Genomic DNA, 15,033 nt, shown 5'->3' with positions numbered 1-15,033 from the left:
CTTCTTTCCTTCCCTATCCCCTCTAGTTACTGCCAGTAGTCTGTTCTCTAGGGACCCTACGTGTTGATCCATCCAGGTACCTTGTCATGGTAAATGCATCTGTGATACCTGTTTTATCCTACATTTGTTATTTGTTGTTGCCCATGTATGTAAGAGCCTAGACTACGATTTTAGTTTTACATATTGTTTCTTTTTGCTGAGAAAATTTATATAATCTCTGTTATGTTCTTTGTAACGCTTTCTCTTTCAATAAAATCTATTGAAAAAAAAGTGCAAAAATAAAAACACACAAAAGCACAAAAAAAAACAAACAATAAGAGATATTATTTATGTTCGCTCTCTATTGTCCACTCTATTGTTCGCTCTCTTTTGTTCTATATCTATTGTTCTCTTTCTATTATTACTGTATTTTAGAACTGTATTGTTTTATTTTTACTATGTTTTATAGACATGTGCAGAGTAAAATATTTCGTTTCGGAATTTCGTTTTCGTCTGAAAACTTAATTTATTTAGTTACTCCCGAAATTCGTTTTTATTTATTTCGTTTTTCGTTCAAAAATTGCATTCGTCCGAAAATCCACATGAATTACGGTCGAATCTGTCTTGGAAGGCTTATGGTGTCTGTCGAATGTATAAAGAAGATTCGACGGAGCTAACTATATAGCATACTTTAGAACCCTATTAAAGTCTATGGGACTCCAACGTTCAAAATCTAAAGTGCTAATTTTAAAGGCTAATTTGCAAGTTACTGTCCTAAAAAGTGTTTGGGGACCCGGGTCCTGCCCCAGGGGACATGTATCAATGCAAAAAAAAGTTTTAAAAACGGCCGTTTTTTCGGGAGCAGTGATTTTAATAATGATTAAAGTGAAACAATAAAAGTGTAATATTCCTTTAAATTTCGTAGGGGGGGGTTGTCTATAGTATGCCTGTGAAGGGGCGCATGTTTCCCGTGCTTAGAATTGTCCCTGCACAAAGTGTCATTTATGCAGGAAAAAAAGTCCTTTAAAATCACTCGCAGCTATAATGAATTGTCGGCTCCCGTAATACAGAGAACACTCATTGAAAGTCATTGATAAAAAAATAAATAAATAAATAAATAAAAAAAAAAGCGTGGGGGTCCCCCAAATTCAATTACCAGGCCCTTCAGGTCTGGTATGGATATTAAGGAGAACCCTGCCTCAAATTTAAGAAAAAATTTGACGTGGGGTTCCCCCTAAATATCCATAACCAGACCCTTCAGGTCTGGTATGGATATTAAGGGGAACCCCGCGTCAAATTAAAAAAAAAATTGACGTGGGGTTCCCCCTAAAAATCCATACCAGACCCTTTATCCGAGCACGCAACCTGGCAGGCCGCAGGAAAAGAGGGGGGGACGAGAAAGCGGCCCCCCCTCCCTCCTGAACCGTACCAGGCCACATGCCCTCAACATTGGGAGGATGCTTTGGGGGTCCGTGACCCCTCAAAGCACCTTGTCCCCATGTTGATGAGGACAAGGGCCTCATCCCCACAACCCTGGCCGGTGGTTGTGGAGGTCTGCGGGCGGGGGGCTTATCAGAATCTGGAAGCCCCCTTTAACAAGGGGATCCCCAGATCCCGGCCCCCCCCCTGTTTGAAATGGTAAGGGGGTACAAAAGTACCCCTACCATTTCACAAAGAAAGTGTAAAAAATGTTTAAATAAAACAAACACACTGTTTAAAAATTCCTTTATTAAAAATAAAAAAAGATTCCAGCGGCGGTAATCCACTCTTGCTATCCAGCGACGGACGGTCAGCTCTCCATCGATGTCTAATGTCATCCAGCGCAGCGCAGCATCCTTCTTCTGTCTCCTCCACGGAGACACTGGAGGCATTCCGGCGCTGACGTTTCTTATATACGGAGGGCGGGGCCACCCGTCACCTGACCCCGCCCCCCTCTGACGCAAGGGGAAACCCGGGGTTCCCCGTGACGTATGGGTGACCCCGCCCCCCTCTGATGTAACGGAAACCTGCCTGTGTTACATCAGAGGGGTGCGGGTCACCCCTACGTCACAGGGAACCCCGGGTTTCCCCTTGCGTCAGAGGGGGGCGGGGTCAGGTGACGGGTGGCCCCGCCCACCCTATATAAGAAACGTCAAGCCGCCGGAATGTCTGTAGTGTCTCCTCCACGGAGACAGAAGAAGGATGCTGCGCTGCGCTGGATGACATTAGACATCGATGGAGAGCTGACCGTCCGTCGCTGGATAGCAAGAGTGGATTACCGCCGCTGGAATCTTTTTTTTATTTTTAATAAAGGAATTTTTCAAAAGTGTGTTTGTTTTATTTAACCATTTTTTACACTTTCTTTGTGAAATGGTAGGGGTACTTTTGTACCCCCTTACCATTTCAAACAGGGGGGGGGCCGGGATCTGGGGGTCCCCTTGTTAAAGGGGGCTTCCAGATTCTGATAAGCCCCCCGCCCGCAGACCTCCACAACCACTGGCCAGGGTTGTGGGGATGAGGCCCTTGTCCTCATCAACATGGGGACAAGGTGCTTTGAGGGGTCACGGACCCCCAAAGCATCCTCCCAATGTTGAGGGCATGTGGCCTGGTACGGTTCAGGAGGGAGGGGGGGCCGCTCTCTCGTCCCCCCCTCTTTTCCTGCGGCCTGCCAGGTTGCGTGCTCGGATAAAGGGTCTGGTATGGATTTTTAGGGGGAACCCCATGTCAAATTTTTTTTAAATTTGATGCGGGGTTCCCCTTAATATCCATACCAGACCTGAAGGGTCTGGTTATGGATATTTAGGGGGAACCCCACGTCAAATTTTTTCTTAAATTTGAGGCAGGGTTCCCCTTAATATCCATACCAGACCTGAAGGGCCTGGAAATTGAATTTGGGGGACCCCCACGCTTTTTTTTTTATTTATTTATTTATTTTTTTATCAATGACTTTCAATGAGTGTTCTCTGTATTACGGGAGCCGACAATTCATTATAGCTGCGAGTGATTTTAAAGGACTTTTTTTCCTGCATAAATGACACTTTGTGCAGGGACAATTCTAAGCACGGGAAACATGCGCCCCTTCACAGGCATACTATAGACAACCCCCCCCTACGAAATTTAAAGGAATATTACACTTTTATTGTTTCACTTTAATCATTATTAAAATCACTGCTCCCGAAAAAACGGCCGTTTTTAAAACTTTTTTTTGCATTGATACATGTCCCCTGGGGCAGGACCCGGGTCCCCAAACACTTTTTAGGACAGTAACTTGCAGAATCTTTTCTCTCTGTCGAATATTTTCTCTATATAATCTTGGACTAATAGAGGTAAGGTTAAGCACATTCGACCACAGGTTCTATAGACAGATTGTTATCGTCAGAGTCATGTCGAATCTCCTATTCTATATCGAACTGTTGTAACAATGAAAACGAAAATAAAGCATTTATTTATGTCGGATCTTTCGTTTTTCGGATTTTGTGCTTTCGTTATCGTTTGTCAAAACGAAAACGAAAATAGCTGAAATTCGGACGAAAATGCATTCGGACGAAAACGAATGCACATGTCTAATGTTTTATTGTATTTGCTTTGCAGGTATGGTATGTCTTACTGTTATACTGTAATGTTACTTTGTTTTATTGTTAACCATAATTTTCTTAGCAGGTACGACATTCAGCTGCAGCATGGGTTTATTTATTCTGACAGCAACAGATACATAAAGCCGTTACACCAGCGCTGTAGGAGGTGATTTCACCACCACAGTTAGAAAAAAAAGAGCATATATGCCGAAGCATGGGAGAAGGGTTTAGGAGCGATTTGCTGCTAACATTAGGGGCGGATTGCCCCCATGCTTCAGCATATATATTTTAAGCATAGATTGCATTAAAAAAATGTTTGATTTTGACTATGTTTTATTGTATTTGCTTTGCAGGTATGGTATGTCTAAGCCCTTGTACACACGGTCGGACATTCTGCCAACCAAACCCGTCGGATTTTGTCCGACGGATTGTGTCCGAAACTGTTGCATACACATGGTCGGACCCAGTTAGCGATTGCCAAGAACGCGGTGACGTAAGCCGTGTATGGCAGGACTAGAAAAGGGAAGCTCAGCACCACGTCTGGCACCCTTTGGGCTCCTTCTGCTGATCTCGTGTTAGCAGAAGTTTGGGGAGAGACGATTCACACTTTTCACATTAGTGATTCGGATCGCTACTGCTCTTCGGTTTCTGCTTGTCTTTGCATATCTGATAATCAGTGCGTGCAGTCATTAAGTATTTGTTTCTCATTGTGGACTATATCTTGGTATAGTACGCTTTGAAAGGCATTTTTTATTGTCTGCTTGGCTCTGCTATTCAGGTCGTTCTTTCAGGCCTTGCTGTTTATCGGTGCTTTCTGGTGTCCGTTCTGACGAGCCGACCGTTTTCAAACCATGTTTCGTCTACGTACTCGTCGTAGAGTTTGTGCTGTGCAGGGGCTTCGTGTTAGGGTTCTTACTTTGACACAAGCCCGGTCCATGAACAGGGAGGGGAGGTGTTTGTGGACCAAGAATTGGTTGCGCCAGCGTGACCAGTTCTCGCACATGCCTTTGCTCCATGAGATCCGCGAGAATAATCCTGATCATTTCAGGAATTATCTCCGGATGACGGACCTCGTTTTTCACTGTCTGCTGGCTTTGCTGACCCCTTATATCAACAGGCAGGATACCTGCATGCGGCAAGCCATCACTCCGAAGCAGAGGCTCATCACCACGATGCGCTACTTGGTGACAGGGAGAAGCCTTCAGGACCTCAAGTTCTCTACAGGCATCGCTCCCCAGGCTCTGGGGATCATTATTCCAGAGACCTGTTCTGCCATCATTCAGGTCCTGCAGAAGGCATATATGAAGCTAAGTTTTATCCTTAAACATCACATTCTATGTATTTCATGATTGCTAATGTCTTGCATTTCTTTCCTCATTCCCTAATTACCATCATTGCAATATGCTCTAATTCATATGCTCTGCCCCTTTGTCCTCAGGCATATTTGCCTCACTAACTTCCCCACCATGCTCTTCTTGGCCCATAAAACTATAGTCTAGTCATTTAACAATGTTTTTTGTCAGCTCCATAGTATTGCTTTCCCCTAAACACCCCCTAAAATGTTTACAAATGTGATGTGTGTGCTTCAATTCATGCAAAGTGACCTTTTTTGGGGTTGTGTCAAACTCATTAGGAACCCCCCTCCCCCCAACTGCTAGCTCTGTTGATAGCAATCCTCTGATGACTTGACCAAACCCAATACACACTATACCTACCTTTCTGATGGTCACATTTATGGACCAATTCACCAAAGCATGTAGTGTAAGGGCCTGCCTCAATACTTTCAAATGCAATTTTTTTTAACACATTAATTTTCTTGCTATGTAATAGCAGAATGTCAAAATGTGCTTCCATTTTGTTTTCATTTTGTTATTATGACACGTCTTACCTGTCCTGTGGGCTGCCAATAGTGTAAGTAAGGGGGGGCTTCACGAAGTATCACACATTATTTAGGCATTCAGCTCTCAATCAAGTGGAGAGGGTTACCTGTCCTAAACATCCCCCCTCATTTTTTAGCAAGGGCCCATCATATGGGGGGGTGATGACTCTCATAAGGGGACCTCATACTTTTGGCTTTAAATACTCAGTTCCCAAAATGTTATACTAATTTTGACCAAAAATGTGGGTGTCTAATCTGCTTGCAATGTTGATTTGTCAAATTACTAATCTTTGTTCTTGTTTCACTTACACAGTGTCCTTCAACGCCACAGGAATGGCAGACTGTGGCCTCCCACTTTGCCATTTTTTTTGAACTTGTGCGTTTTTTCACCAACAGTGCAAACCCAAGTTCAGAGCGAGATGAGGGGACAGTTTCTTCTTCAGATAATCTAATAATGTTGTGGGTCTGCTACACACACAGCTTCTTTTTGTAACTAATGTATGTAGTGCATTACTGACCATAATCGTGCTCATTTTCAGCACCATGGCAGGAAAATGGCATGATTGTCCAAATTTACACATCACTATGGGTGCTTTTTACTAAAGGCACATCCACTATGCACTACAAGTGCGCTGCAAAAGTACACCTGAAACTGCACTTGGAGTGCAAAGTGGAGTTGCCTTTAGTAAATCACACTCCTTCTCGGCACAAATTAAAATTTGACTACAAATACATTTTATGCGCAATGAAAAAGGAAGCCACACATTGTTGATAATTAAACTTTTTAATACAAGCACATTCACATGTGCGTTTTGAAAAGGTTTTTACAACAAACCAAGAAATTGTGTGTATCCAAAACAGAGTTTAATCAGAATTTTGTTTCCTTGTTGTTTTTGTGTAAACAGGCATGTATTAAACCATAAAATACTGAACACAGGAACTTACAAAGTTCGACTTTGAAAAGTGAAGACAATATCAGACCTGAGTATGTACAAACTGGGCTGATATTGCCTTCATCACATGGGGTGTCACCCCTGAAAAAAACTAATTTGGAAGATGCACAGAGTGTGTCAACATGTGCTATCTCCCATCATGGGGGATCAATGTACATGCTTTGGGGCTGCAACCCCTTCATCTCAGACACTTTCCACAAAACATGTACATTGATCCCCCATGATGGGAGATGTGCATGTTTACACACTCCGTGCATCTTCCAAATTTGGAATTTCGATAAATACAACATTTTGTTTTTAAAATAGCAAAAATAAAACCCTATCTAGTTTTTGTTTTTTCACACTCTCCCCAAAACATCAATGATGTTCTTCATTTTATTTTTTACATCATTGATGTTTTGTTGGATAATTTCCAAATCACGATTGCACCCCATTATCTCCCCGAACAAGATCTGGGCACTTTCACTGGTAAAACGGGAATCTTTTTCCACATCACCAACAAAACAAAGCAAAAAAACACACCATGTAATAAAAATATGGTGATATACATTGCTGAGCTTACCGGAAGCTGTGTTCTCCGACACTCACCTGTTGTGGTGACAATTTGCCCAACCTCCACAATCTCTCCTTCCTCCTCCTCCTCCTGCTCCTCTGTTTGTGCTTTTGGAAGTTGGCCTTCTTTGGGAGGGGTGTGGTCCCTGGTGTCCTCATACTTGCCGAGTCTTCTCTCCCCTATGAGAATGTAAACAATAATTAGCACACAGAGGGCAGAAATAGGAATCTGAAACATTGCTTGGAAGTGTTGCACAATTGTGTTTTTGGGCCGAGTTACAAGGTGAGAACATTATTGGGTACACTTTGTTAAGCTGGAATAATTCCCTGCGGAACAATGTTTCTTACGAACGAATGAAACCATGAACTTGAAAGTGGCCATTTTAAAATGCACAACATGAAATCAAAGCACATGGAGCATGTATGCAAGCAAGAATAATCATATGAACACACGACAACTACTTTCTTTTTTTAAGAACACGCTTGATCTTTAGGTACTGCTCGTGCTCCCTCAGTTTCAGGTCTGACCAGCGTTTTCTCAGTTGATCCTTGGATCGGTGTACCCCAAAATTCTTATGAAGACTCTTCATAACTTTAGTCATTATCTTGGCCTTTCTGATATTTGGGTTTGGGTAAGGGCCATACTTCCCATCATAGTCGGTCCTGTTCAATATGTCGACCATCTCCAACATCTCTCCAAAAAACATATTTGAGGCCTTAAATCTTCTCTTCCTGGATCGGGACGTTTCAGGCTCCGGGCTTTCCTCACCCTCCTCCTCGTTAGTGGAACTATTATTACTGTGCACCTGCGTTCTCTCCGCCATGTGCTCTCCCCACTGCGCCGGAAGCGAAGGGGCGGGGAATAGTCTAGAAAGAACATCAGGGGCGGGCGGAGTTTCACGCATGCGCACTGTATATAAAACGCAACACGCGTGTATCGTCCGTACGATCTGGGAAGAGAGTGAGGCGCGGACGTGACAAACGTGCAAACGAAGGTAAAAATTTTAAATTGGTCCTTTACTAGACTAGACTGCTTCTATATAGGCCAATGTTGGGACAAAATTAGGAGGGTTTTTAATAGACATGTGCAGAGTAAAATATTTCGTTTTGGAATTCCGTTTTCGTCCGAAAAATTAATTTATTTAGTTACTCCCGAAATTTGTTTTTATTTATTTAGTTTTTCGTTCAAAAATTGCATTCGTCCGAAAATCCACATGAATTACGGTCGAATCTGTCTTTGAAGGCTTATGGTGTCTGTCGAATGTATAAAGAAGATTCGACGGAGCTAGTATATAGCATACTTCGTGTGAACTTTAGAACCCTATTAAAGTCTATGGGACTCCAACGTTCAAAATCTAAAGTGGTAATTTTAAAGACTAATTTGCAAGTTACTGTCCTAAAAAGTGTTTGGGGACCTGGGTCCTGCCCCAGGGGACATGGATCAATGCAAAAAAAAGTTTTAAAAACGGCCGTTTTTTCGGAAGCAGTGATTTTAATAATGATTAAAGTGAAACAATAAAAGTGTAATATTCCTTTAAATTTCGTGGGGGGGGGGGTGTCTATAGTATGCCTGTAAAGGGGCGCATGTGTCTGGTGTTTAGAACTGTCCCTGCACAAAGTGTCATTTATGCAGGAAAAAAAGTCCTTTAAAATCACTCGCAGCTATTATGAATTGTCGGCTCCGTAATACAGAGAACACTCATTGAAAGTCATTGATAAAAAAAAAAAAAAAAATGTAAAAAGCGTGGGGGTCCCCCAAATTCAATTAGCAGGCCCTTCAGGTCTGGTATGGATATTAAGGGGAACCCTGCCTCAAATTTAAGAAAAAATTTGACGTGGGGTTCCCCCTAAATATCCATAACCAGACCCTTCAGGTCTGGTATGGATATTAAGGGGAACCCCAAGTCAAATTTTAAAAAATTGACATGGGGTCCCCCTAAAAATCCATACCAGACCCTTTATCCGAGCACGCAACCTGGCAGGCCGCAGGAAAAGAGGGGGGATGAGAGAGGGGCCCCCCTCCCTCCTGAACCGTACCAGGCCACATGCCCTCAACATTGGGAGGATGCTTTGGGGGTCTGTAACCCCTCAAAGCACCTTGTCCCCATGTTGATGAGGACAAGGGCCTCATCTCCACAACCCTGGCCGGTGGTTGTGGGGGTCTGCGGGCGGGGGGCTTATCAGAATCTGGAAGCCCCCTTTAACAAGGGGACCCCCAGATCCTGCGCCCCCTGTTTGAAATGGTAAGGGGGTACAAAAGTACCCCTACCATTTCACAAAGAAAGTGTAAAAAATTGTTAAATAAGACAAACACACTTTTGAAAAATTCCTTTATTAAAAATAAAAAAAAAGATTCCAGCGGTGGTAATCCACTCTTGCTATCCAGTGACGGACAATCATCTCTCCAGCGATGGCTGATCTGACTCAGCGCAGCGAATCCATCCTTCTTCTGTCTCCACGGAGGAGACACTGCTGGGATTCCGGCGGCCTGACATTTCTTATATACGGAGGGCGGGGCCACCCGTAACCTGACCCCGCCCCCTCTGACGCAAGGGGAAACCCGGGGTGCCCCGTGACGTATGGGTGACCCCACCCCCCCTCTGATGTAACGGAAACCTGCCTGTGTTACATCAGAGGTGTGCGGGTTCACCCATATGTCACAGGGAACCCCGGGTTTCCCCTTGCGTCAGAGGGGGGTGGGGTCAGGTGACGGGTGGCCCCGCCCTCCGTATATAAGAAATGTCAGGCCGCCGGAATCCCTGCAGTGTCTCCTCCGTGGAGACAGAAGAAGGATGGATTCGCTGCGCTGATTCAAATGAGCCATCGCTGGAGAGATAATCGTCCGTCGCTGGATAGCAAGAGTGGATTACCACCGCTGGAATCTTTTTTTTTTTTTTTTTTAATAAAGGAATTTTTCAAAAGTGTGTTTGTCTTATTTAACTATTTTTTACACTTTCTTTGTGAAATGGTAGGGGTACTTTTGTACCCCCTTACCATTTCAAACAGGGGGGGCAGGATCTGGGGGTCCCCTTGTTAAAGGGGGCTTCCAGATTCTGATAAGCCCCCCGCCCACAGACCCCCACAACCACCGGCCAGGGTTGTGGGGATGAGGCCCTTGTCCTCATCAACATGGGGACAAGGTGCTTTGAGGGGTTACAGACCCCCAAAGCATCCTCCCAATGTTGAGGGCATGTGGCCTGGTACGGTTCAGGAGGGAGGGGGGCCACTCTCTCATCCCCCCCTCTTTTCCTGCGGCCTGCCAGGTTGCGTGCTCGGATAAAGGGTCTGGTATGGATTTTTAGGGGGACCCCCACGTCAATTTTTTAAAATTTGACGTGGGGTTCCCCTTAATATCCATACCAGACCTGAAGGGTCTGGTTATGGATATTTAGGGGGAACCCCACATCAAATTTTTTCTTAAATTTGAGGCAGGGTTCCCCTTAATATCCATACCAGACCTGAAGGGCCTGGTAATTGAATTTGGGGGACCCCCACGCTTTTTAAAAAAATATATATATTTTTTTTTTATCAATGACTTTCAATGAGTGTTCTCTGTATTACGGAGCCGACAATTCATAATAGCTGCGAGTGATTTTAAAGGACTTTTTTTCCTGCATAAATGACACTTTGTGCAGGGACAGTTCTAAGCACCAGAAACATGAGCCCCTTCACAGGCATACTATAGACACCCCCCCCCCTACGAAATTTAAAGGAATATTACACTTTTATTGTTTCACTTTAATCATTATTAAAATCACTGCTCCCGAAAAAACTGCAGTTTTTAAAACTTTTTTTTTTGCATTGATACATGTCCCCTGGGGCAGGACTCGGGTCCCCAAACACTTTTTAGGACAGGAACTTGCAGAATCTTTTCTCTCTGTCAAATCTTTTTTCTCTGTCGAATATTTTCTCTATATAATCTTCGACTAATAGAGGTAAGGTTAGGCACATTCGACCACAGGTTCTATAGACACAGATTGTTATTGTCAGAGTCACATCGAATCTCCTATTCTATATCGAACTGTTGTAACAATGAAAACGAAAATAAAGCATTTATTTATGTCGGATCTTTCGTTTTTCGGATTCTGTGCTTTCGTTATCGTTTGTCAAAACGAAAACGAAAATAGCTGAAATTCGGACAAAAATGCATTCGGACGAAAACGAATGCACATGTCTAGTTTTTAATGGCATTATTAGTATTTGAGGGTTTTTCTTGTGTTGTGTCTTGCAGACAATATGGATCCATTCCAATATGAAAATTTTATGGGGCTATTCCTAGAACTCTACAAGGAGATGCCCTGCCTGTGGCAGTTCCACAAGAGTTTTATGCCGACATAACAAAGAGGAACGCAGTGCTGGAGAAACTGCTTTCTTTGGTGCGGATCATGGTCCCCACGGCAGACATGGCCTATCTGAATAGGAAAATTGGGGCCATGAGGATTACATATTTCAGGGAGAGAAAGAAGCACCTGGAGTCCTTGAGAGCAGGAGATCCAGATGCCGTTTATTACCCCAGGATGGTTCACTTTGACAGGCTTAATTTTCTGGTAGACCAGGGGGTACCCAGGCCACCACTCAGGCCACCACTCTACAGTCTTCCTTGAAGGCATCCTTCACCCCCAGCTGAGGCTTCTGATGTCCAACCTGGGCCTTCCAGGCAGCAACATGTGGTGGAGTCCAGTTTGAGACAGGTATTGCATTGTTGAACATATTTCTTGTGTTACATTTAATGATGTTAACTAGATGTTATTATTGATCAGTAAGTTGTGATTTATCAAAGAGGTTTACATCTCAAGAGACAGTAGTGACCAAAAATGATTGGGACGGGAAAGAAAAATGCTGGGCTCAGAATGATAGTCTGTTCTATTTGGTAACATTCAATAAACAAAAGCCAGGAGCACAAAATGGTGTGATTGATGATCAAAAAACTAAAACTATGTCCCCTTTTCATACACAGGAAGACCTCAGTCAGGGGGAGGCTGTGGAAAGTGGCAGCCAGGAGGTCGACCAACGCCCTCCTCCTCGTGCCCCAACTACAGGAGCCCAGCCACAGCCTCGAAGGATGCCTGGAGGGAAGTGCCCAAGGAAGATGAGTGAGTGATGGCCTGGGTTCAGTCTGGTCTGCCAGAAGATGCAGCCTCTTGAAGAACCACATCCTGGGGACATAAATGGCATCTGAATTTCCTGTTCTCTAGGACTTTGGGACCAGACTTCTCTCCCTGAGATATGTACTCCTCAGGACACCAATTTTTTATATTCTAATTTGTTCATGTCTGCCCTGGGGGCCAAAGGCTGCACCAAAGTAACAAGTTTCTCCAGTGCTGCGTTCCTCTTTTTAGTTTATTGCGACCAAAATAAAGGTTTTTTTGATTGATGAAATACTTGTGTGTGTGTGTGTGTTTTCCTTCCAAAAGGCCAGTTTATTTGTGAGCAGGCAGGTACATTTCCCCAAAAATAAGTGAAATGAATAACAAGGGGTACCAACACTAAACAACCTCCTGTAGATTAAAACATAAAAACAAAATCTCAAAAATACAATAATGTTGTGGTAAGTTTACACACACAAAACACCCCAAAAAAAGGATAAATGAGCAAACTGTCTTTAAGGCTAGGTTCACACTATTGCGATGCGGGAACGCCGCGAATCCGCGGCGTTTTCCCGCATCGCTCACCTCCCGCCGGCAGTTCACACTGCCCTATGCGGACGGCTGGGGGTGTCAATGTTATGTTAATGACACCCCCAGATCCGTTGGCATATCGCAGTGCGATCTGCCGACTCGCACAGGAATCGGATCGCATGGTGTGAACCCCCATGCGATCCGATTCCGTTGCGGACCCAAAAAAGGGTCCTGTGCGAGTTTGCTGCGGGACAGCTGCGAGTTCAGCCATACTATCTGTATGGCTGAACTCGCAGTGCTACGGAGATCGGATGTGATTTGCTGTGCGAATCACATCCGGTTCTCCCCCCGCAGCGGTGTGAACCCAGCCTAAAGGAGATTTTTAGGGAATCCAAAATAAAAAAGCATCCAAAAAAGAATAAACAAAATCTAAAATTGTGTAGATGTGACGCAAACTAAAATTGTATTGCTGAAATGGTTAAAAAAAGAGTAATGAAATATGTTCGGGAGAAGCGCGTGTGACTATGAGCATCAAAAGAAGTTTGTTCTTGCAGCATTGTAAAGAACAAGAGAATGCGCTTGATGAAAGAATTATTAACATTGCAGCGTGACGAATGTGCTATAATGCCAGCCATACACGATGCGAATTCCGAACGAAAATCCGAGCGAAAATAAAATCGACCGATTTTCGTATCGTTAGTGTGGTATGCGCAACATGCGATTTTCATACGACAGGGCAAATTGACAAATCCAACATGTTGGTTTTTTTTTCAAAAATCGTCCAAAAATCGTATCGTTAATGGCAGAGTTGGACGATTTGACATAAGAAAAAGAACTGCGCATGACCTCTGGAAAGTTCGAACCGGAAGGAAAACATATAGAAAACAACGAACGAATGGTCGAACGCAACTTTAACCACTTGCTTACTGGGCACTTAAACACCATTCTGCCCAGACCAATTTTCAGCTTTCGGTGCTCTCACAATTTGAATGACAATTACTCAGTCATGCAACACTGTACCCAAATGAATTTTTTGTCCTTTTTTTTCCCACAAATAGAGCTTTCTTTTGGTGGTATTTGATCACCTCCGGGGTTTTTATTTTTTGCGCTATAAATGAAAAAAGACCGAACATTTTGAAAAAAAACGCATATTTCTTTGTTTCTGTGACAGAATTATGCAAATTATTAATTTTTCTTCATAAATTTTGGTCACAATTTATACTGCTACATATCTTTGGTAAAAATAACCCAAATTAGTGGATATTATTTGGTCTTTGTGAAAGTTGCGTCTACAAGCTGTGGTGCAAATCGCACAAAATTGATCACATCTGATGTACTGGTGGCCTATCTCGCTTCTTGTGACCCGAACAAGTCAGAAAAGTACAAATACCCCCCAAATGACCCCTTTTTGGAAAGTAGACATTCCAAGGTATTTAGTAAGAGGCATGGTGAGCTTTTTGATGTTGTCATTTTTTTCCCACAATTCTTTGCAAAATTAAGATTTTTCATTATTTTTTTTTTCTCCACAAAATTGTCATTGTAATAGGTTATTTCTCTCACGTGGCATGTGTATACCACAAATGATACCCCCCAAAAAATTCTGCTACTCCTCCTGAGTATTACAATACCACAGGACAATGACACGTGACACTGATGACAGATGGCACTGATACGTGGCAATGATGACACTTATACGTGGCACTGATGACAGGTGGCACTGATGACAGATGGCACTAATATGTGGCACTGATGACAGATGGCACTAATATGTGGCACTGATGACGCGTGGCACTAATACGTGGCACTGAAGACACATGGCACTGAAACGTGGCACTGATGACAGATGGCACGAATACGTGGCACTAATATGTGCCACCGATGACAGATGGCACTAATACATGGCACCGATGACGCGTGACACTGATGACAGATGGCACTGATAAGTGGCATTGATGACACGTGACACTGACAACAGATGGCACGTGACACTGACAGGTGGCACTGATGACAAATGGCACTGATACATGGCACTGATGACAGATGGCACTATGTGGCACTGACGACACGTGGCACTGGGGGCAGGTGGCACTGGGGGCAGGTGGCACTGGGGGCAGGTAGCACTGGGGTGGATGGCACTGGGGGCAGGTAGCACTGGGGTGGATGGCACTGGGGTGGATGGCACTGGGGCAGATGGCACTGGGGCAGATGGCACTGGGGCGGATGGCACTGCTGGGGGTGGATGGCACTGCTGGGGGTGGATGGCACTGCTGGGGGAGGATGGCACTGCTAGGGGAGGATGGCACTTTATTTTATTTTTTAAATTTTTTTTCTCTCACAGGCAGAACGGCTGCCGCTGCAGCCGTTCATCTCTCCCCTCTCGCACTGTCTGTGCGAGGAAGGAGAGCGGCGCTGAGAGATGATCTCACATGGCAGATTCTCCAGATGCAGGGCCCCAGATACATTTCAAATCATGTATAACATCAAGTGTGGGGAATAGA

The sequence above is a fragment of the Lithobates pipiens genome, unplaced genomic scaffold (genome assembly GCF_037356315.1).
Source record: "Lithobates pipiens isolate NorthernLeopardFrog02 unplaced genomic scaffold, aLitPip1_a1.2 Scaffold_8, whole genome shotgun sequence".
NCBI lineage: Eukaryota > Metazoa > Chordata > Amphibia > Anura > Ranidae > Lithobates > Lithobates pipiens.
Note: the sequence above shows the minus strand (reverse complement) of the source record.